The following is a 21,792-nucleotide window of genomic DNA, read 5'->3' on the forward strand; positions in this document are numbered from 1 at the left end:
TACACCTTCCATTTCTTGACTTTACCTAGCCTACCTGTTGACATACCTCTTTCAATGATGTGTAAATGACAGCTGACACATGCCACTCTGCTCCAATGAGCTTTCCTTCTTTCATATATACCCCCCTCATGATGTCACCTATTTTCTACTCTGTTACTCCCCTTATCCTACTCCTACACTCCACTGACTGTGCTCATTTGCTATGTAAACCTGCGATTCACTATCCTAACCCTACTTTGCATAGGATTGCCTACTAATGCTTAGTTACATCTCTTAGACTGTGCTTCCCCCCTTAGCAAACTCTACTCAGTGGCCATGTTGTCTTCAGCCTACCATTCCCTTGCATTGTAAATTAACAATTTACATAAAATCCACATTTGTGGGTTTTAATTTTTATTTTTCTGGTTTTTAGAGTGCAGCCCATTTGCGCGGCGCTGTGCTACGCTTAACCATCAGAAATCGGAGAAAAAAATTAATTATTTTTTTTTTTCATATTGCATCAGGAGACATTGCCATTGGCCATATATTTGGCCATTGGCATGCTTCCTGCACTGGATGCAACCTTTATTTGGAGCTGTCACTGCTCCATTTTGCTATTTGCAGAATGGTACTCAGTTGTCAACTGAGTACATTTCTGCAGATAACACTGCTCTTACGCGGACAGGTTCAGGTTTCCTAAATCACAAATCTACCTCATTTGCATGCCTTTCACCTGCAATTGAGGTAATTTGCATAACCCGGCCCTGCCTGTGTAAGAGCTGTTTTAGGAGCGCTCTTGCACGCCCCAGCAGGCTGTTCCTGGATCGCTCGTCAGACATGATGGCTGCATGGAGTCTTACTCTACTCTTAGACTCCGTGCAAGCCATCGTGAATCCGGCCCTATACTCTTTGTTTTCTAGGAGCCAGATTATAGCCATGACCTAAACTGTTGAGTAAACAGCTTAATGGATTAAAGGCAAAGCAGAATAGCAATGGTGACAGAGAGTCACCCTGGAATATCCCCCTTTGAATTGTTATGCCTGGGATAACAATTTGTCCTTTATCACGGTTTAATTGCAAAGTGGTCTGCCACTGTTTTATGGTCACTGTAATGTAATCGGTCAGTGTGGGGTGTATATTATACATTTTTAAGCACTCTTTTATCCATGAATGAGGGATACTATCAAATGCTTTTTTGTAGTTAGTCCATGCCATACTTAGATTCTTCCCCCATTTAAAGTTCTCCACTATGATTTTATTTAACAACAAATGATTATTTGTTCCATATGACTTTCTTTTATTGCCTTTTTGTTCTACTGCCATAATTGAGTTTTCTTCTAAATAACTATAAACTCTGTCGGCATCAGTTCCTGTGTATAGTTTATACGTCGTCTCAAGGCAAGTTATTGGTCTATAATTTTTAGGGTAGCTTGCATGTTCACTATTAAGTAGGAGCATTGCTTTTCCTGTTGTTAGCCAGGCTGATATCTGTTCTGGGTGCTCATATAAATAGTTCTTACTCATGGCTAAATCTTTGTGCAAAGATGTTAATACTTTTAACCAGAAGTTAGGTACTGCATCTGGGCCTGGGGTTTTCCAATTAGAGGCTTTTATTAACTTTGTTTCAATGTCTCTAGCTGTTACTTCATCCCAGTTCCTATCCTGTACCTTTAAACTTCTTATTCTTTCTTTTACTTCTTCTATCCATTTAGCATATTTGTTATGTACCACAGGATATTCATAGATACTTCTCCAAAATGTATCCATTTCTTCTTTTATTGGTGGTCCTTCAATTCCTTGTATCTTATTTCCCAGTTCTCTATAAAACCTTTTTTGGGTCCTCAATAAATGGCTTATTTTGCACTTTTCCTTTATATTTATCTTCGTATCTTCTAAGTTTTCCACCTTTGCTGAAATTTTTAGATTGTTATTTGCAATAGTGCATGATAGATCCTGGTCTGTTCCAATATTGCGTATTGCTTTTATCACATCTATCTTTCTTAGTATTTTTGTTGATCTGTTCCCTCTTCTATAGTCTTCTAACAAAGACACTTCTTGTCTTAATTGCTTTATAGTTTTCTCTATTCGATACTTCCATGATGGTATTCAATTTCTCCCCTTCCTTTCCCTCACTACCCTGTGTTCATGTAGTAGAACTTTATCAGTTATTAATTTAGCTGCACAGTAATATATCCTGTTTACTTCTGTTATATCGCATGGATCTCTATGAACAGTCCTAATTATTGTGTTCATTTTTTTTTATCAGACTTCTGACTTTTTGGATTTTATTAACCTTCTATAGTCTATTTCTTTCATTGATCTTGATATATCTGTCCATGTCTATTAAATCAAGCAATACTTCTCTTAGCTCATTTTCTTCCAAACTGAGGGCGCATCCATTGTTTTCCATTTCCTGTGGGCATTCTATAGAATGCTTTATAGCATCTTCCTGTGACATAGTCTCATCAATTTCATCCTGTGACATCCATTGCTCTATCATATGGGGACTCACTGGGCTATCACTCTTCAACACTGACTGCATCACAGTTTCCTGTTCCTTCCCTTGCTGTCTAGCTTAGAGTGAACATTTATAGTGGTTTCCTGAGGAAGGCTCCAAATTATCTTCATATGGCACCTGACCAATTGCTTCCCATTCTACTGGTTTCCCCCTTAATTTGGATATCCATTGCTCTATCCTGTTGTGATGCTTTCTGAATTAGATTTTCTACACTAAATCCTTCACTTTGCAGGTACTCCATAACCTCAGTTTCTATTTCTTTAACTCCTCCATTACTAATCTCCTTTTCTACTTTTCCTGTTTGTCTTATTTTTTGTATTGTAAAGTTTTCCATGTCTGGATTCCTTTGTCTGTATTTCTCTTCAAAATATCTTTGCTGCTGCTCTTTTTGTATTGGTTAGTTTTGCTTTCTCCTTTGCATAAATATTACACCATATTGAATCTTTTTTTCTTTCCCATGTCTATATTTCTTCTTCAGATGTCACCTGATCCTCCTGTTTCTCCCTACTTTGGGGACTCACTCCATCCTGTTGTGATGTAACCTGTGTTAGATTTTCTACATCAAATCCTTCACTTCGCTGGCACTCCACAACTTCAACTATTTTTTAACTTCTACTTTACTTATCTTCTTTGCTACATTCCATCTTTATGATGTTACATTCTTATTGTGAAATTTTTCATATCTGGATGCCTTTGCCAGTATTTCTCTTCAAATATCTTTGGGGATGCCTTCTTTATATTGATTAATTTGGCTTTCTCCTTTGCAGAAATATTGCATCACATCAAATCTCTCTTTCTTTCCCATGTCCATATTTCTTTTTTGTACTTTTCAAATATCTCTTGGTTTTGTTGTTTATATTTTTGCACTTCCTCCGATGCTTCTTTTTCCAAGCAGATCAAGATTTCTTGATCTATATACTGTTTCTCACAAAGCTGTTTCATTAATGAACACAAATTTTTATTTGAAGCTTCTGACAGGTTTTCTTGCTGAAGTATTTTTCTTTCCTCTAATTTCTCTCTTAATCGTTTTGTATATCTTGTGTCTGAAAATTCTGGGCTTTTTGCATAATAGTAACAGTACATAATTTATTGCTTATCTTCAATGGTCCACTTTATCGTCTTTATGGATCTTCTTTGTCCTATTAGTTTTTGTGATTTTTATGGACTGCTACTTCCTTCTACAACAGAGGGGGGTCATCTTGTATGCTCAATATGTATGCACTGCTGCTGAGCCAGAGCCAGCATCCACCCACTACTAGTACCTATAACCTGCTGTCCTGCTGCAGGGGCTCACCAGGTATGCTAGCTATAGGTGTCAGGCAATCAGATACAGGTGTGGAGTACACACTGACCTAGCCAGGTTATGTCTAGAATAGTCAGGAAGACCTGGACAATTTGTGAAATAATCCTGTATGACATTGGCAGACTGAGAGGGGCTTAATGACGGTACATGATGTGATATACCAGCTGTATCCACCAGTATGTACTGTCAGTATGATGCCCCTGCACTGGCCCAGTAATCAAGGAGCCTCAATTCTCACCACTACCATCAGTGAGGGATGTACACCATGGAAGGGTGACAAGTACGCACACAGTAAAGTACAATTACCATTCAGAGCACACAGAGATCACACTCAGTCTGTGGCTGGTTTCTCCCTCTCTCTCCAGATCGCCGATAATACTCCCCACTGGCACAGCTATATGGTTAACATCTCAGCAGAGGAGTCAAATCAAAACCTCCATCACCCTCTCTGTCCAACCAGTGCTTCATGTCCCTGCCCAAGTAGCTGACACACACACACACACACACACACACACACACACACACACACACTCTCTCTCTCCTGGGAAAAGCTGGCACAGGTTTACTAGCTATGGCCCCTTCTGCCCAAACTTAAAGGTAGTTCTGACTGACACAATCCAGATTTTTATCAGCTACTCTAAGGCCCTTACCAAAGGGTGATGAATCCTACTGTGTGATGTGCCTATTATCCAAATTGTAAGTGTGACCAAAACCAAGGCTATTGGAGTGGGCTATACAATGTCACCAAATACATATGCAAGTACTTTAAGAGCTTACTTAGTTCTTTACAGACTAGCCACAATTACAAGTTTTAACTACATTTAATAATAACTAATAAAGGAACAAAACAATACTCAATCAATACATTAACTACAGAGTTCTAACTCACAGGGAATATTTTAAGACAACATTGCAGGACAGTCTGAAATAAATACAGAAAACATCTAAAGTAATCTTCAAATTATTCCCATCTATATGTAAATAAATTTACTTTTCCACTATTAGCAAGGCAAATGCAAATGAGTGGATGTTGTCAGATACAAAGACACATGCAAAATATAAAGGTCTTTCTCTGAGACAGGTCTGAAAGTAATAATCAACATTACTGCTGGGTTAGTTCAGATTACATCAATCATTGTCACCTGCCTTCAGTTCCCAGGCTAACAGCAACTAACATACATTTTAACATCTCTGCGTCAGAAGTACATATCTATCTGATGCTTGTGTAGAACTGGAAGGCATAACACAGTTAAACACTTTTACATTTTCAACCTAGTAATTATTTATGTTTCAAGACAATACAAAAACCTCTAGCTGTAGACATTTATGTCTGCTTCCTACACTGAAACTGAGATAACAGATTCATAAAACAAGTTCACCTTATTTACGTGATGTTTTGCAACTTATCTCTGTATGTTCAAGGCTTCCAGCTTCTACTATTAATACATACATTTGCACAGGTAATACTTTATATACATTTCTGTTCTTTTCCAGTACGGTACACTGTGGTTACACTCTTGAAGCTCAGTCATACCTCTCAACCTCTTAGAGCAAGACATCTGGACAAAGGCACAAATAAAGGGGGGGGGGGCAAAGGCCCAAAAATAGTGATACTTTTTAAATATTGCTCTTACAAACTTAAGACAGTTGATAGAATAAAAATGTTTGCATTCACATGAATTTTCTGAAGGATATGACATCTGACATTTAAATGTGTGCTATTATTTTATGACTTCAGTCTTTAATGATTTGCCAGTGATTTGCCAGAAAAAACACAAATGCATGAGAAAATGACTAAAAATATGAAGTAAGTATGTGGACATTCTGCAAAAATCTGGACAGTTGAGAGGTATCACCTCATTACATAACATACAGTTCAACACACACTTCTGCACCAGTTGTTTAATATCCACATAACACATATAGTTATCTTACATTTGTAAGACAAACATATCTGTCATATTAATATTCACAAATGACATATGATTATTTACAACATCTCAGTTAGCTGTGCTGGCAATGTCACAGTCAGTATTGTACAACAGACGATCCAGTAGTAGTCACATGTGAGCAGACGATTGCTGGGGTGAATTGGGTGCCAGAGCTGTGATCTATGTCACTGCAGACAGAGCCATCAGGGATGGCCATAGGTGCTGGACAGCAGGCTAACAGCAACATGTCAGTCCAGGAAGTGTTGTTGAGACCTACTGTTTAAATTCCTATTCCCATGATTGCATCCTCCCATCTGCATTCCATTACATGCTTAATTTTGTGACATAACTGGTATAGTGCTGTACTCCTTTGTCAGAAGAAATCCACTTATAGTGTTTTAAAGAACTGCAGTTTGTCTTCATGAAGAAAGTGTCAGACATGTTTACCATAAGCAGCAGCTTGCCTTTTGTAGGTAATGCTTATGAACAGGTGATGGCATGTGCACCAGTCTGTGGCTCCCACTTGCTAATTGCATCCAGAACAGCTGGGTTGCCTTTCTATTAGCCAATGGCATGGCATACAGTGCTATAATCAAGGCCTTCATGTAGGTCTTGTCCCTTTTCCTGGCCTGTGAGGAGGACATTATTGAGGTGTGAGAGATACAGCATCACAGAGGGTAGGTGGAAATACTGTCCACTGACTGGATTGATGTGTTATGCCCACAGTTTTGCATGCTATGTCTGGCCATTGTTAACATAATTTCAGATTCTCTAGCAGTGTACTGTGTAAATGTGTGTTGGGGTGAGTAAGGAGGCAGGCAGATGTGAGTGTCATACATCCTTTTCTATCTGACTGTGCATGGTGGTACAGTTGATGTTGGTCTATCAGCTGTGTATGTTTGTAGGGGCAGACTGTGAAACATGTCCCTTAAAGCTCCACCCCCCCCCCGATTCTTTATGTTTGGCTGTTGTGTGGATGCCCTGCTCTAGGCATTTGGGAGGAATGTTAGGTCTGTAGCAGGTAGCTGGACATACTGGTGCATGTGTAGCAGGCTGCAGCTGCTGCATTCTGACCAGGAGTCAGACTAGGGATTGTGAAGGCATTGGGGGAGACCAAGCTGTTACTGCCAGTGATGATGTGGTGTCAGCTGTTGTGTCACAGCATGGCCTGGTTGAGGGTACCCACAACAGTCCAGTTGAGGCATGTGCCTGTGGTGCATATGTTACATAGAGTGGTAGGCAATATTTGATACACATATTCCTAATTGTCTTTAACATGCTACTGTGGGTCGCAGTGACTGCGGTAGGAGCAACCAGTATTGCTGGGCATTGCAGGTCTCAATTATTCCTATGCTGTATTGACATGGATGTAGTTGTCATGCCACAGACTGGGCTGTGGGTCAGGACTGTGGGTGTCTAGATGTGACAGATGCTAGAAATGTAACAGATAGAGCTACCGAGTCATTATTATGGCAGGTGTATTTGTAAGACATATGAGCATGCATACAGTGAGTAACACAGGATTAACATGGGCGTGTGTTCTGATGGATATGACATGTGACACTGAGTTGTCTGTCATGATTTTCTAACCCCAATCAGCACAGTTTCTTGTCACAGTGAGCTACTGGGGCACTGTCGGCACACAGAGTAGGTTTTATGATGACCCTGCCATAAAGAGGGGGTACAACTGGGGATATTCAGCAACAGTCTGTCAGTTGTTATTTCTGCCTGATACTGTAGACCTCCCGTACATCCAGCAGCATTTATTTGTCTATGTACTAGTTCTGTGTTTGTGTCAGAGGCCCAAGTACACTGTGAGTTAGGCCACTATATATAGGAGTAATGTGTGACTGACAATCAGGATCTGTTTGTAAAACCACTTGCTGTGCTCCAGAAGTCAGTTGGCTTGCTGGTATGTTACTCTGACTGTATTTCAGATGTTCTGCATTTATAATTTGGCCATGGTGTCTTTTTTCCCTAAAGTTTCATCACTGTAGTTCATGATATATATATACAAAAGCATCCTTACAGCTGATTTTGTGTGGTGGTGTGTTACTCTGGCTGTAGTTCTGAAGTTCCTGGGTTCAGTACTTGGCAGCTTTGGCTTTTTCTCCTAATATTACATGACTGCACTGCATGATATATTTACAACAGCAGTTCTAATTCCCCACAGCTGCTTTGGCTTAGTGGTACATTGCTCTGACTCTAGTGTGCAGCTTCCTAGGTTTGAGACATGGCTGCAATGGCTTTGTTAACTGACTGTAATGCATGATATATTTACAAAAGCATTACTAATTCTCACACCTGATTTGGTGTAGTGGTGCATTGTGTTGGCCCTAGTGTGCAGAATCCTGGGTTTTAGACTTGCCAGGGCACAACAGTAGCTGAATGAGATAGAGTGATTAAAGCAGTTTTAAGTGGGTTTGCATAGTTTTGCATGACGCTAAATAATGCCAAGACATGCTTAGGTTCCCTTAGCTTCACTTAGCAGTGATTACTCCCACTTAAACTTGCACTAATTCCAAAAATGGAAAAGAGAAATAGGGTGATAGGAAAGTGGTGAAATGGGGGCAAGCAATGGGAAAACATTATGAAAGGCAGCTAGGGATGAGCAGGATGGGTGTAGGAAAGGACCATAGCTCTCCACTTCTTTTGCAGCAACAGCTGTGAATGATGTGGACAATTTGGAATTTAGAGTCTCACACCCCACATGGAGGGGTGTGGGCAACATACATTTGTTGAGTGATTCATGGGTAAATTTATTAATGTCAGTGTACACGGGGGTGAAATGGGGAGCTATATATGGGACAATATTTTTGGGGGGAGACAAACGCCCCTTTTTTATTTTATTTTTAATGTTATAATGGGATGTTGGGGAAGTGTTGTAGGTAAAAAAAGATGAAGGCAATGTAAAGTCACCAATAAACGTTGAAAATTGCCCAAACAACCACAATGGAAGCCCGCAACACTACTGGAAACTCAAAAGATTTTATTTGTAACACGATAAGTTGATGTAACGCAATTATCCTAGTACGTTTTCGACCAAAGTCTTCATCAGAATCAATACAAACAGTTTCAAATTAATTCTGTTTATATACCCTGTCTAATTGGCAAATTAATTGTCAATCAATTTAAAAACAGCAAGCAGTTCATTCAATGAACCATGTAAAGAAAAACTCGTTTCTAAACACAACACATAAAAAGTACATAAAAAATACATATCCAAAATTGGTATTAAAAGTGTATGGAACACCAAAAAATACATGTTATTTCCTTTATAAATAAATAAAAAGCATGTACTTCATTGTACTAATAACTAATATTTAAAAACACACTGATTTATATTGCCAAAGCTCCAAAACAATAAAAATGTATGTAAGTGTGTGGGACTGTACTGCCACCTAGTGACTTTTAGTGGTAAGTACATTTGATGTCTCAAAGTTTAGCAGATCTCAATTTTAATACTGGTTTGATAGATAAAAAATCGTTCAAACCAGGCGGTTTATTACATTCCAAAACTATCTGCCAGTATAATTCTTTATATTCCAGTTTGTCCTCCCACATACCTCCCCTTACATCCTTGGGCACAGAATCCAATGCAAAAAAGGAAAATACTGCTTTGGGGCAAGTTGTCTGGTGTCTATACAATGCATTTTTCATATTCTGTTTTTTAATTTCATACAGGTGTTCATAAATGCGACACTTAAATTTTCTTTCTGTTTTCCCCACGTAAAAGGAGGTACATAGGTCACATGTAGCCAAATATACTATTCCACAACTATTACAATTAAAAGTACCCCTACTGGTAAGTAATTTGTTCCTAGCTTCTAAAAAAATCTGATTTCTATTAACTATCCTAGGACATTGGGAACAAAAACCACATTTGTATGTTCCCAACCCATGGGGACCTGCACTTTTAACCTTGGGACCACCAAATTCAAAAATTTGTTTAAAATTTGTGTCCCTCCGGTAAATTAATTTTAGGGGGGTTTGGTTATTCAGTGGTAAATCCGTAATTTGGACAAACCTACCCCATTCTCTAGAGATCAGGTCCTTGATAGGTCCTGAATCACCCGAATAATCCAGTATATATGCCCTGTCCTGAAAGGTAGGATTTTTATTCCCTGAATCATCAGTTGAGATAGGTATGTTTTGTCCCAAAATGGGGGCAAATCTATCCTGCCTCGCTTGAACCACCTCTTTTAAAACACCCTCCAGTAGAGACCTTGGGTAACCTCTGTCAAGCAACATATTGCACACATGGTTACATTCCTTTAAAAATTCATGGTCATCTGAGGTCATTCTACTAACCCTTACAAGTTGACCCTTCACTAAATTTTTCTTCTGAAAATAGGGATGGGCACTCTTGAAGTGAAGGTAAGAGTTAGAAAAAGTTTTCTTACGGTGTATACTAGAAGAAAACCCTTGTTCAGCCTTCCTAAGTGTAATGTCCAGGAAAAACAATTGTTCTGCATTAACCTCAAAGGTAAAGTCCAAGAAGTTGGTCGTTCCCTTCACATAATCCAGAAATTCAAAAAATCTTTCTTCGGTGTCTATCCAAAAAATACAAATGTCGTCTAAAAACCTCCTGTACAGGGACCAGCATTTGGTAAATGGACAGTCCAAAATGTATAACTTCTCCCACCAATTCAAAACTATATTGGCATAAGTTGGTGCACATTTGGCACCCATGGCAACACCCTTATTTTGTTTAAAGAATTCCCCCTGGAAAAACATAAAATTGTTTTTCAAAATAATCTCCATAAATAAAAGGCAGTTGGTAAAATCACCATGGGAGAATGTACCATTATCAATCATGGCCTGTTCCAACCATAAAAGTCCGATCTCATGTGGAATAGAACCAAATAAGTCCACTATATCCAAGGTAACAAAAATAAGATCAGGAGTATAAAGGTGTGTTTTAACACAACTCAAAAAATCCCATGAGTCCTTGAGGGCTATGTCCCCAGAGTATGATAGTCTCTTAAGTTTGTCATCCACAAATTTGGCCAGGGGGATAGTAATAGACCCTTCTGCAGAGACAATCAACCTTAAAGGTGGATCCATGGGATTCTTGTGTACTTTAGATATACCAAAAATGGTCAGAACACGAGGTTGTTGGTTGAACAAAAAATTAAATTGTTCTTGACTAATAGTGCCATCCAACAATAATTCTTGAAGCATTAAATGTATTTTGCTTTTAGCAATATTTACCTCATTAATTGAGGCCTTAGAGTATTTACTGGTGTCATGAAGAGAATCTTTCATCTTGGATTCATAAACAATGTTGTCCATAAGGACTGTCCCCCCGCCCTTGTCTGGATGCATCACTCTCAAATTCCCATCTTGTTTTAAATCTTTTAGTAGTTTTTTCTCAACCTGAGACAAATTAGAGTTAACATAGTGTTTTGAAATGATGTTCCTGATCTCCCTCTCCATCAAGTTACCAAAATTCCTCAATTGGGGATGTAGGGGGGGTTAAAGGTACTCTTCCTTTTAAGGACAGAGGTGGAGGGTGTACCCAATTCTTGCCCGTGAAATAATAAAGCCAAATTTTGTTTTCTCAAAAATAGTTTCAGATCAATAATAGATCTGGGAATGCTGGCCTTCCTGTTAGGAACGAATTTAAATCCTTTTGAGAAAAGCTGAAAATGTTCAGGGTGTACATCGATGTTACTATAATTAAAAATCTTATAGTTGTGAAGTTCTAAGGTGTTACCCTCATGGGTAATTTTGGAAAGAACCTTTATCTCCTGTTGTAACCCCTCTGATTGTAGTAGTTTTGGTTCTGGTTGCGGATCCGATTGGACCGGCGAAGTGGGGGTCCCTGATCTAAAGGGCATTCTTCATCCTGTAAGGGAATATCACCATAGTCTCCCCTTTTAGCTTCATCAGGGATATGTGACTGGTAACCACCTTTATCCATGGTAGTCCTTTGTTCACAAAGCCTAGAAAAAAAACTAGGTTTGGGATATGCTAAATTGTCCCTGTATTCTTTGAGGTCCCTTTCTAACTTGCCCCGTTTCCTATTCATATTTAAGGTACAATCGGAGTCAATCTGGGAAAAAAATGTTAAAATACTGCTTCTTCTAATATTCAACCTGGAATAAAAGATCATTAACTATCCGATTGTTAATGGTCTCCATTTGTTTTAGAATGCCTGCCATAACTCTCCCATTTTCATTTAATATTGCTCTGATAACCTCAAAGCCACACTGGTCAAATATCTTTAATAAATCTGAATGGAACTCAGACCCCTCTTCAACCCTGTTGGGAAACTTGGAAAGCCTTAAGCCCTTAGGCACCACCTGCTTGTTAAGGCATTCCTTGAGGTAGGTACAATCACATTCTAATCTTTTGTATTTATCCAAATAAAAGTACAAATCATCAAGGCTTTGCCTATAAGTTTTAACAGCTTTATCACCAGTCTCGGCATTGCACATAACTTGTTGCATATCATAGTTCTTTTTTAAGAAACCTTGAAAGTCAAGGTTTTGCTGCTTATTATTAAAGTCACCTTGATTAAGGACATCAGAGGAACCATCGGCGTGCATGGAAGGCGACGGCCCACTGCTACCCACTTGGGAAGTACCAGAACATAGAAGCCTCGGAAAGTCCATAAATGCTTGGTTCCCTTGCGAAGTGGAACCGTTAATTTGTTCCAGCGGACTAGTGTTAGGGAAGGGATCCACCAGCCCTATTCCTCTAGTTGGCAGTTCTCTCAGCAAACCAGTCCTCCGTTCGGAAGCCAGACCAACCAAAGAATGACACACTGGGGTGAGCAATTCCACTAGTGAGAGAGCTGTCCAATGACCTTTCTCAATTCACCTCTAGTGTCTGAACGAGAATCCAGGTCGATTGCTGCTTCCGTGGTATCCGCCATCTCATCCAAACCAAAAACCAAAAAAAGATGAAGGCAATGTGAAGTCACCAATAAACGTTGAAAATTGTCCAAACAACCACAATGGAAGCCCGCAACACTACTGGAAACTCAAAAGATTTTATTTGTAACACGATAAGTTGATGTAACGCAATTATCCTAGTATGTTTTATTTATTTATAAAGGAAATAACATGTATTTTTTGGTGTTCCATACACTTTTAATACCAATTTTGGATATGTATTTTTTATGTACTTTTTATGTATTGTGTTTAGAAACGAGTTTTTCTTTACATGGTTCATTGAATGAACTGCTTGCTGTTTTTAAATTGATTGACAATTAATTTGCCAATTAGACAGGGTATATAAACAGAATTAATTTGAAACTGTTTGTATTGATTCTGATGAAGACTTTGGTTGAAAACGTACTAGGATAATTGCGTTACATCAACTTATCATGTTACAAATAAAATCTTTTGAGTTTCCAGTAGTGTTGCGGGCTTCCATTGTGGTTGTTTGGGCAATTTTCAACATTTAAGGGTTGTAGGTAAGCTTGGGGAGGTAAGTTTGGTAGGAGAGGTTGCTTTTGCAGACAGACCAGACAGCAGACAGGGGAGGTGTATGACACCTTGGATGACGAGGGTGGTTGGGAATCAGAGGGTCACATGCCCCCAGATGGAAACAATGGGACTGAGGTTCCCACCCATGAGCAGTCACCACTGCCCCTTCACAGCCCCAAAGGTACCTGTGCTGGAGGCTGGACAACAGGGCCAGCCTGGCCCTTGAGGTGCACTAGCCTGCCCTCGATCTGGTCATCCAAATCACACTGGACTGGTGTCAGGTGACAGGGTCCTCTCTATGGCCGTACCCAGGGGGGACTGGCCCTGTCCTCTGAGGCAGTTCCACACAAGGGTGGTTCAGAACCAGCAGAGGAGGCAGCTCGAGGTTTGGTCCCAGATGTGCTGGGACCCAGTGCCATGACCAGATGAGCTGGGATAGGCAGATCCTCTGGGATCTGCCTACCCAAATGTTCTATGATGTTGAGGTTTTTCAAAGTGTATTAGTTAGTCATGAACAAAACATTAGTTGTAACAGCGTGCATGGGTGTTCCAATTGTCCCAGAACAATAGAATTGGAAAAATTGCATGGAAAACAGAACATATGCATAAATGGAATAACAGTCATTATTGTAACAGCATACCAGTAACAGTTATGGCAACAAGTCACCAACAATGGAATTTCAACAAGGTATGTTAGGTTGCAACCATTTAAATATATGAACAATCCTAGAACGCAAGTCCCAACATTAGGTGTTTGAGAACATACCCCTAGTAGATGAATAATAATTATTGAAGCAGATATGGAGTGGGGTGAGAGAAAAACAGTCCATTGCCAACTGTATAGGCTATATTTTTCACAACAGTACTGCTCAATACTCTACAGGTCTGCCCTCACTTTACATCTATCTGAGGCATATAGCTAAGGTACCACATACATTCCTGTTAATTTGGTGACCAGGAATGCTATGGGGCAATCTGTGATATCTCTAGGTACATGACTAGAAGAGACTTGTACATGTCATGATTACACGTATGACTAAGAAGGTGTACCCTGCACTAATGTTGTGTGAATGTGCTAATGGCATACTTCTATTGGATTTATATCTGTGTGCCAGGTTATTAGCAACATTAATCACTAGCTGTGACAGTGTGACACTTGGGAGACATATATTGGGAAGAGTGCATGGTGTATATAGCTATCCTGCTGTCATTTGTAGCCATGGAGTTGGACACTGGAACATTTGTACACAGTTTATTAGTATACCCTTAATACAGCTAATACAAACATGTCTTTACCTGTGAGGCAAAATATCTGTTAACACTACCTGACTGTTTCTACAAATTCTCAGGATTACTTGTGTATCACTATAAACACATCTTCATACCAGCCCCTAGATTCAAACCATGGTCTGTGTGTGTAAAAATTAACAACATATCAGTTTCTTGTCACACTGAGCTACTGGGGCACTGCTGTCTGCTGCTTAACTGATTTGTACCTAAAACTCACTTGGTTACACACACACACACACACACACACACACACACACACACACACACACACACACACACACACACACACACACACATGATACAGTACATATTTTCAATCATGTGCCAATACATCATCTTCACTAATACTAAATGATCTCAACAGCTACATTAGCATAGAGGGCCGAATCCCTGGCTACAACCCAGATGACCCAAGTTCAGCAAGTGGCTTGGATACTTGTAGGAGCTGTCAAAAAATGGAGAGGAGTGATGAAGCTTAAACCTGCTCACTTCTGTTTTTGGTAGGGGCATGCCTGTGGACACACTCACCTTGCTAGAATCCTTGGAGGAGAAGAAGAAGAATCGCTTGGAGGTGTATGTCGACAACTTGAAAGGCCTAATTAATGATTTCACATAGAAACATATAAAGCATATAGGCTCATTGTATGCCAACTCCTTGGAGGGTTTATATTAAATCAACGAACGCTTAAAACTTATTGACCCTTTTTAAAAGAAAGCTTAAAATCCCAAACAATCAAAACAGTGATTTTTTTCCCATGGATAAAAATTGCTGGGCCATTTTCGGAACTTTGCCATTTCCTCCACTGTGGTGTAATCTCATAGTTGGTTTATTTATGTAGGGGGGGTGTGGGGGCAAGACCCCCCCCACTTGATTTACTATTTAGAAGATTTTTTGTTTTTTTTTTTTGTTTTTTTTTTTTTTGTGGAACAGTGATTTTTTTTTCCAGGGGAAACAAATTGCTGTTCCGAGTGTTCAGGATTTTAAGCTTTCGCTTAAAGAGGGTCAATAAATCAGTGTTCGCTTTTCTAAACATTTGCTGATTCAATATAGACCCCTCCTTGGATGCTAATACACATGCACAAGCCATCATGGCTACAACTAATAACACTGCTCATGCTCAGAATGGTAGCACCTCTCCTGATATACTTGACTATTTTGTTATCATCTACAGGAAATGAATAAGCCATGGGCCTCCTGCCCAGAGCGAGTGACCTGGAACATAGAGCAGGTTAATATGAAAGCTCATTAACCAGTGGTGGACTGGAACAAAACTATTATTACTTCATCTTGTTTGTTTGATTATCTCCTGCTAGACTTAAATGTGTACTCTTATGTTGCAAGAGATCAGAGAATATCCAGAATATAAAATGTGTTATTAAATTTGAATTATATCTTATTTTATCAGTCTATTTTTGCTTTTGATTCTAGGTTTTCTGAAAAAAAGAGATTTAAGGCCATTACGTCTTGGTGCCATTTATAATCCTGGTAAGTATTTCTTTTGTTTATATCATCATTTGTCATTTAAGTAATGTATTTAATTCTATAGTCATCATGGGACCATTAGTAAAACCCTAAAATGAATTTCAGTGCATACTTGTCACAGTGGACTATGCTACCAAATTTCCAGAGACAGTACTTTATGCAAAAATAATCACATAAACAAATATCCAAATACAGAAGAATTAAACAATATACTGTAGATATAAAATAACTCATAACTTAGCTGTTCTCGATTTTAAAACCTGAGTTCAGGAGACTGATTTTGCAAATAAGACTCAGCACAGGAAAAATACCTAATTTTAATTATTTTATCTCTATATACAGTTCTGAAATTTAGGGCAGATAAGTTATTTTTTTACTTGTTAAATTTTCTTCATTTTTATTCTTGTATTTTTGAATGTTTGGTTATGTGATCTTACAGCATCACTGATTACGTCATTTTCATTTTCATGAGACTGCATTTTCCTATACTATTTTTTGTGCATGACTTTTGGTGATTATTTTTTCAGTTCATGTAATTAAACAGTGCATAAAGGACTGGGCTGTACCCCTACCTAGTACAAAAGTACTACGGTTGACCTCTCATACAGGTGAATAGTTGCCTAAAAGAGGGCCTTGGAGTTATGTTGCAGTGTAAACAAATCACTGTGGACTATTCTGCAAGGCCTGGGCATCTTCCTGAGAAGGAATCCAGAGTGAGATACTTTAAAGGAAAGTATCTCCATGTTTTGGACATTTATTCTTGCTTCTTGGTAAAACAGAAAGGAAGGATTGGACTTATTTGCAAGCAACTGCTGCCTTGCTTGTTGGACTCTGTGAGGTTTGAATAAATGGAAGTCTGTTTGTGTTTTTTTCCATTGTTTTCATAAACTTATTTTGGTGTCACAAGTTAATAAATTAAGTCTATTACGTATATAGGATATGAAAATGTGAGAAGTAGTATAAAAAAGGTAGTAGATTCCAGGTTCTCTCACCATGAAATACTTCAAGGTCTCAGTAATAAGTCCAATTGAAACCAGCATGAAACAGTCCAGTACAAACTCCAAAAATGATCCAATAGTAATCCAAAAAAGAAAGTTTATTGAAGTGAGCGCTTTCGCGTAGCACCTACTACGCTTCATCAGATAATATAAAGTCACTAAAAACTTCTACTTATATACTAAATGTACCAAAAAAGGCGCCAAAGTTAGTATCCATAATTGGTTAATTAATTAAATTAAATTAAATACATTCAATTAGGTTCAACTAAGCTTGGTTCACATTCAGTTTTAAAATTAAGCTAACACATCATGTTTTCAATTCATATAGCCAGCAACAAAATGTCATCTAGACTAATGTTAGATGTTAAGTATTTCATTCAAAAAAACACTGCCAACTGAAGGACTAAAATTTTTATATAAATATAGTCTTGTGAATAAAACACAATAATGCATGTGATGTAAAAATCAATTTTATGAATAACCATGATGGAAGAGAGTGAAAAGAAGAGAAGGAGCAGGGGGGGGGTGGGGAGAGGAGAGAGAAAGGCAGAGGAATGACTGGGTAACTGGATGTAGGTAAATGAAAAGGGAAAAAGGGGGGGAGGGGGGAAAGGGAAAAGAATGAAAAATGAGAATGAGAAACTGGTACATGACATATTTGCCAGTTATAAATGCCCATTGATAATAGTAAATATAAAATGTAAAATTTATGTATGGAAAGTGTAGGAACAGTCAACAATCATCAAATGAAACTAAAACTAATAAAAACACACAATTATGGTGAATCAAATATTATGTATGAATGCATGGTATGTTAAATAATTAGTATATTAAATATTAGATAAATAATACCTAATTGACATAAATATTTAATATATATGTACATTTTTAAAATATATGTATGTTTTTAATGTTATTGATAAAAACTATTATGTAATCTATATCACCGCATTATATGCATAAATAAATGAATCAATAAATAGAATGAATGCATAAGATGTCAATGCATGAAAACCAAGTAAAACTACAAAGTACATAATTATAAATATAATTATAATTATAAATATAATAATAAATAAATAACTATGTGACTGAAAAATATGATGATATTAGACTAATGAATGGCTCCAATATATATGAAATATGTATAAAAGTATGTATTGCTCTATATGGATAAATGCATGCTCTATTGAAAAAATGTGTGTAGGTTAGAATAACATACAGTATAATATGTGAAAAACTCATCTAGTTTCCAGAACAGGTTTTATAGAGATATAGCTATTTATACCAGGAAATATGTGGGCACCTAGTCTTAGGATCCATTTTAATTCTTTATTATTCAAATGTGTGATATTATCGCCACCTCTTTTGTTGATTGTAACTATCTCTAAAACTCTGAAACAAAACTTGTGTGAAGGGTGCTCTATTATATGTTTTGCCAGAGCATTTTGTTCATTTTTTCTTTGTATATCATACAGGTGACCATATATCCTATCCTTCAAACATCTTTTTGTTAGCCCTACATAAAAAGCCTGGCATTTTTTACAGGTTGCAAGATAAATGAGATTTTTTGTATAACAGGTTGCAAAAAATCTTGGTTGAAAAATGTAATTCATAGTAGGATGTTGAAACTCTTGCACTTCAGAAATGAAGTTACATCTATTGCAACCATGACAAGGGAAAGTACCTGTTCTTTTACTAATAGGAGTGGATACTGGATGAGTAAAATGAATGTCATTACACAATATTCGTTTAAGATTTGGACTGTTCCTGTACATAAAGTGAGGTTTATCTCCTACAATTAACTTGGTGTTTGAATCCATGATTAAAATCTTCCAGTTATTATAAAAAACTTCCTTTACACTATTTATGTTGCTAGTATAATTTAGGGTTATAGCAACATATTTTGTTTGTATAACCATACTTTCTCTTTTCATAATCCTAGTAGACTTGTTATCTGTCTGTATATTTTTAATAATGCTGTTTTTGATGTTACTAACTAAGTTTGGATGGTAACCTCTCTCATTAAAAAGTTATTCTAAACGATCTGCTTCAGAATACAAGTCATTATCATCCTTACAAAGTCTGGTTAACCTGATAAATTGATTTTTAATTATCCCTGGAAAGATGTACCTGGGGTGCATGCTATCGAAGGTTAAAAGGGTATTCTTCCAGGTGGGCTTTCTATAGAGTGTTGATACAATGGAGCCATCATCAGTAATACTAAGTGTTGTATCCAAAAAGTGAACCTTCTCATGTGAACATTCCATGGTAAATCTAAGAAAAGTCGAAGTAGTTTCTAAATAGGTTAAGAAGTCCTTAAAATCAATTTCAGTTCCCTCCCAGATGATAAAAATATCATCCACAAAGTGTTTATAAACTTTTTTTTTTAGAGAAAGAGGGGTGGTGGAATAGGCAACTCCGTTCCCAACTTAGAACAACCAAGTTGGCATACGTATTGGCACATGGAGTGCCCATTGCCACCCCCCATTGTTGTAGGTAATAACTATCTAGAAACATGAAAGCATTATTATTAAGGACTAACTCTAGAAGTTGACCTATCAACAATTGCCTATTATTGGTGAAGGAAGTTTCTTTTGATAGCAATTCTCTTATGGCTTCAATGCCTAAATCATTAGGTATAGACGTGAAGAAATTTTTCACATCTAAAGTGACTAAAAGATATTCATGTTCATTAGGAGTTAGGTGTATATCTGATAGATAATTCAAAAGTTGATATGTATCTTTCAAAATAGAAGAAAAAGAATCGACTATGGGTCTGAGTAAAAACTCAATGAAAGAGGATATGTTGGCAGTGACCCATTTTTCCCCCGATACAATTGGTCTTAATGGTATGGGGTACTGGTTCTTGTGTATTTTGGGTAATCCCTTGATTATTGGTATGGTGGGATTATCAATGAGAAGATAGTTATACATCTGTTCACTAACTTGTCTACACATTAAAAGATCATATAAAATATCGTGTACGTTTTTAATTATTCTATTAATGTCATGAGGCATCACTTTAGTATAAGTTGCATCATCTTCAAGCATTAAAGACATATTCACATTATAATCAATAGTATCTAAAATAACCACCCCACCACCTTTATCAGCTGGTTTGATGGTGATTTCATTACAATTTCTTAAATGTTGTAGTGAAGTAAACTCTTCTGAGGTAAGATTATAAAAACATGGTTTCACTCTATTTGAAAATAAATTATAAAAATCTTGTTCACATAATTTTAAAAAACATTCAATGTTATGTGGAAAAAAAGGCGTAAAAGTGCTTTTGCGTTTAAAAGTAGTCTTCTCAATAACATCAGTGGAATTGCATCTGTCTTTATAAAACAATTTCAATGCTACCTGTCTACAAAACAATCTAAGGTCAATAAGCACCTGACTGATGGTGTCAGGGCAAGCTGGAATAAAATTAAGTCCTCGGTTCAATAGTGAAATGTCAGAATTAGAAAGAGAAAAGCCAGAATAATTATACAGTAAATCAGTCACATTCTTGTTCTTCTTATTGGGTTGTAATTTTCTCTTGAAAGTTTCCTTTTCCTTGGCCCTCGACTTGTTGATCGACCCCTGTTGTAAAACTGTTGTTTCACGGGGTAAGGTAAAAAAGAGAAATAAGACTCAGCACAGGAAAAATACCTAATTTTAATTATTTTATCTCTATATACAGTTCTGAAATTTAGGGCAGATAAGTTATTTTTTTACTTGTTAAATTTTCTTCATTTTTATTCTTGTATTTTTGAATGTTTGGTTATGTGATCTTACAGCATCACTGATTACGTCATTTTCATTTTCATGAGACTGCATTTTCCTATACTATTTTTTGTGCATGACTTTTGGCGATTATTTTTTCAGTTCATGTAATTAAACAGTGCATAAAGGACTGGGCTGTACCCCTACCTTGTACAAAAGTACTGCGGTTGACCTCTCATACAGGTGAATAGTTGCCTAAAAGAGGGCCTTGAAGTTATGTTGCAGTGTAAACAAATCACTGTGGACTATTCTGCAAGGCCTGGGCATCTTCCTGAGAAGGAATCCAGAGTGAGATACTTTAAAGGAAAGTATCTCCATGTTTTGGACATTTATTCTTGCTTCTTGGTAAAACAGAAAGGAAGGATTGGACTTATTTGCAAGCAACTGCTGCCTTGCTTGTTGGACTCTGTGAGGTTTGAATAAATGGAAGTCTGTTTGTGTTTTTTTCCATTGTTTTCATAAACTTATTTTGGTGTCACAAGTTAATAAATTAAGTCTATTACGTATATAGGATATGAAAATGTGAGAAGTAGTATAAAAAAGGTAGTAGATACCAGGTTCTCTCACCACGAAATACTTCAAGGTCTCAGTAATAAGTCCAATTGAAACCAGCATGAAACAGTCCAGTACAAACTCCAAAAATGATCCAATAGTAATCCAAAAAAGAAAGTTTATTGAAGTGAGCGCTTTCGCGTAGCACCTACTACGCTTCATCAGACAATATAAAGTCACTAAAACTTCTACTTATATACTAAATGTACCAAAAGGCACCAAAGTTAGTATCCATAATTGGTTAATTAATTAAATTAAATAAAATACATTCGATTAGGTTCAACTAAGCTTGGTTCACATTCAGTTTTAAAATTAAGCTAACACATCATGTTTTCAATTCATATAGCCAGCAACAAAATGTCATCTAGACTAATGTTAGATGTTAAGTATTTCATTCAAAAAAACACTGCCAACTGAAGGACTAAAAATTTTATATAAATATAGTCTTGTGAATAAAACATAATAATGCATGTGATGTAAAAATCAATTTTATGAATAACCATGATGGAAGAGAGTGAAAAGAAGAGA

At 37.3% G+C, this 21,792-nt stretch overlaps 1 long non-coding RNA gene across 1 annotated transcript in view; it reads left to right on the plus strand.

Moving 5' to 3' along the window:
• Positions 1-21,792, plus strand: part of LOC122798901 — a 145,238-nt gene that overhangs the window by 92,797 nt on the left and 30,649 nt on the right. Inside the window, exon 4 of the long non-coding RNA XR_006364336.1 lies at positions 15,890-15,946. This is a non-coding gene — a long non-coding RNA (uncharacterized LOC122798901). The remainder of the gene's footprint in view (positions 1-15,889; positions 15,947-21,792) is intronic.

Source organism: Protopterus annectens, chromosome 3.part1, assembly GCF_019279795.1.
Source record: "Protopterus annectens isolate FY-2018-M chromosome 3.part1, PAN1.0, whole genome shotgun sequence".
NCBI classification, from domain to species: domain Eukaryota; kingdom Metazoa; phylum Chordata; order Ceratodontiformes; family Protopteridae; genus Protopterus; species Protopterus annectens.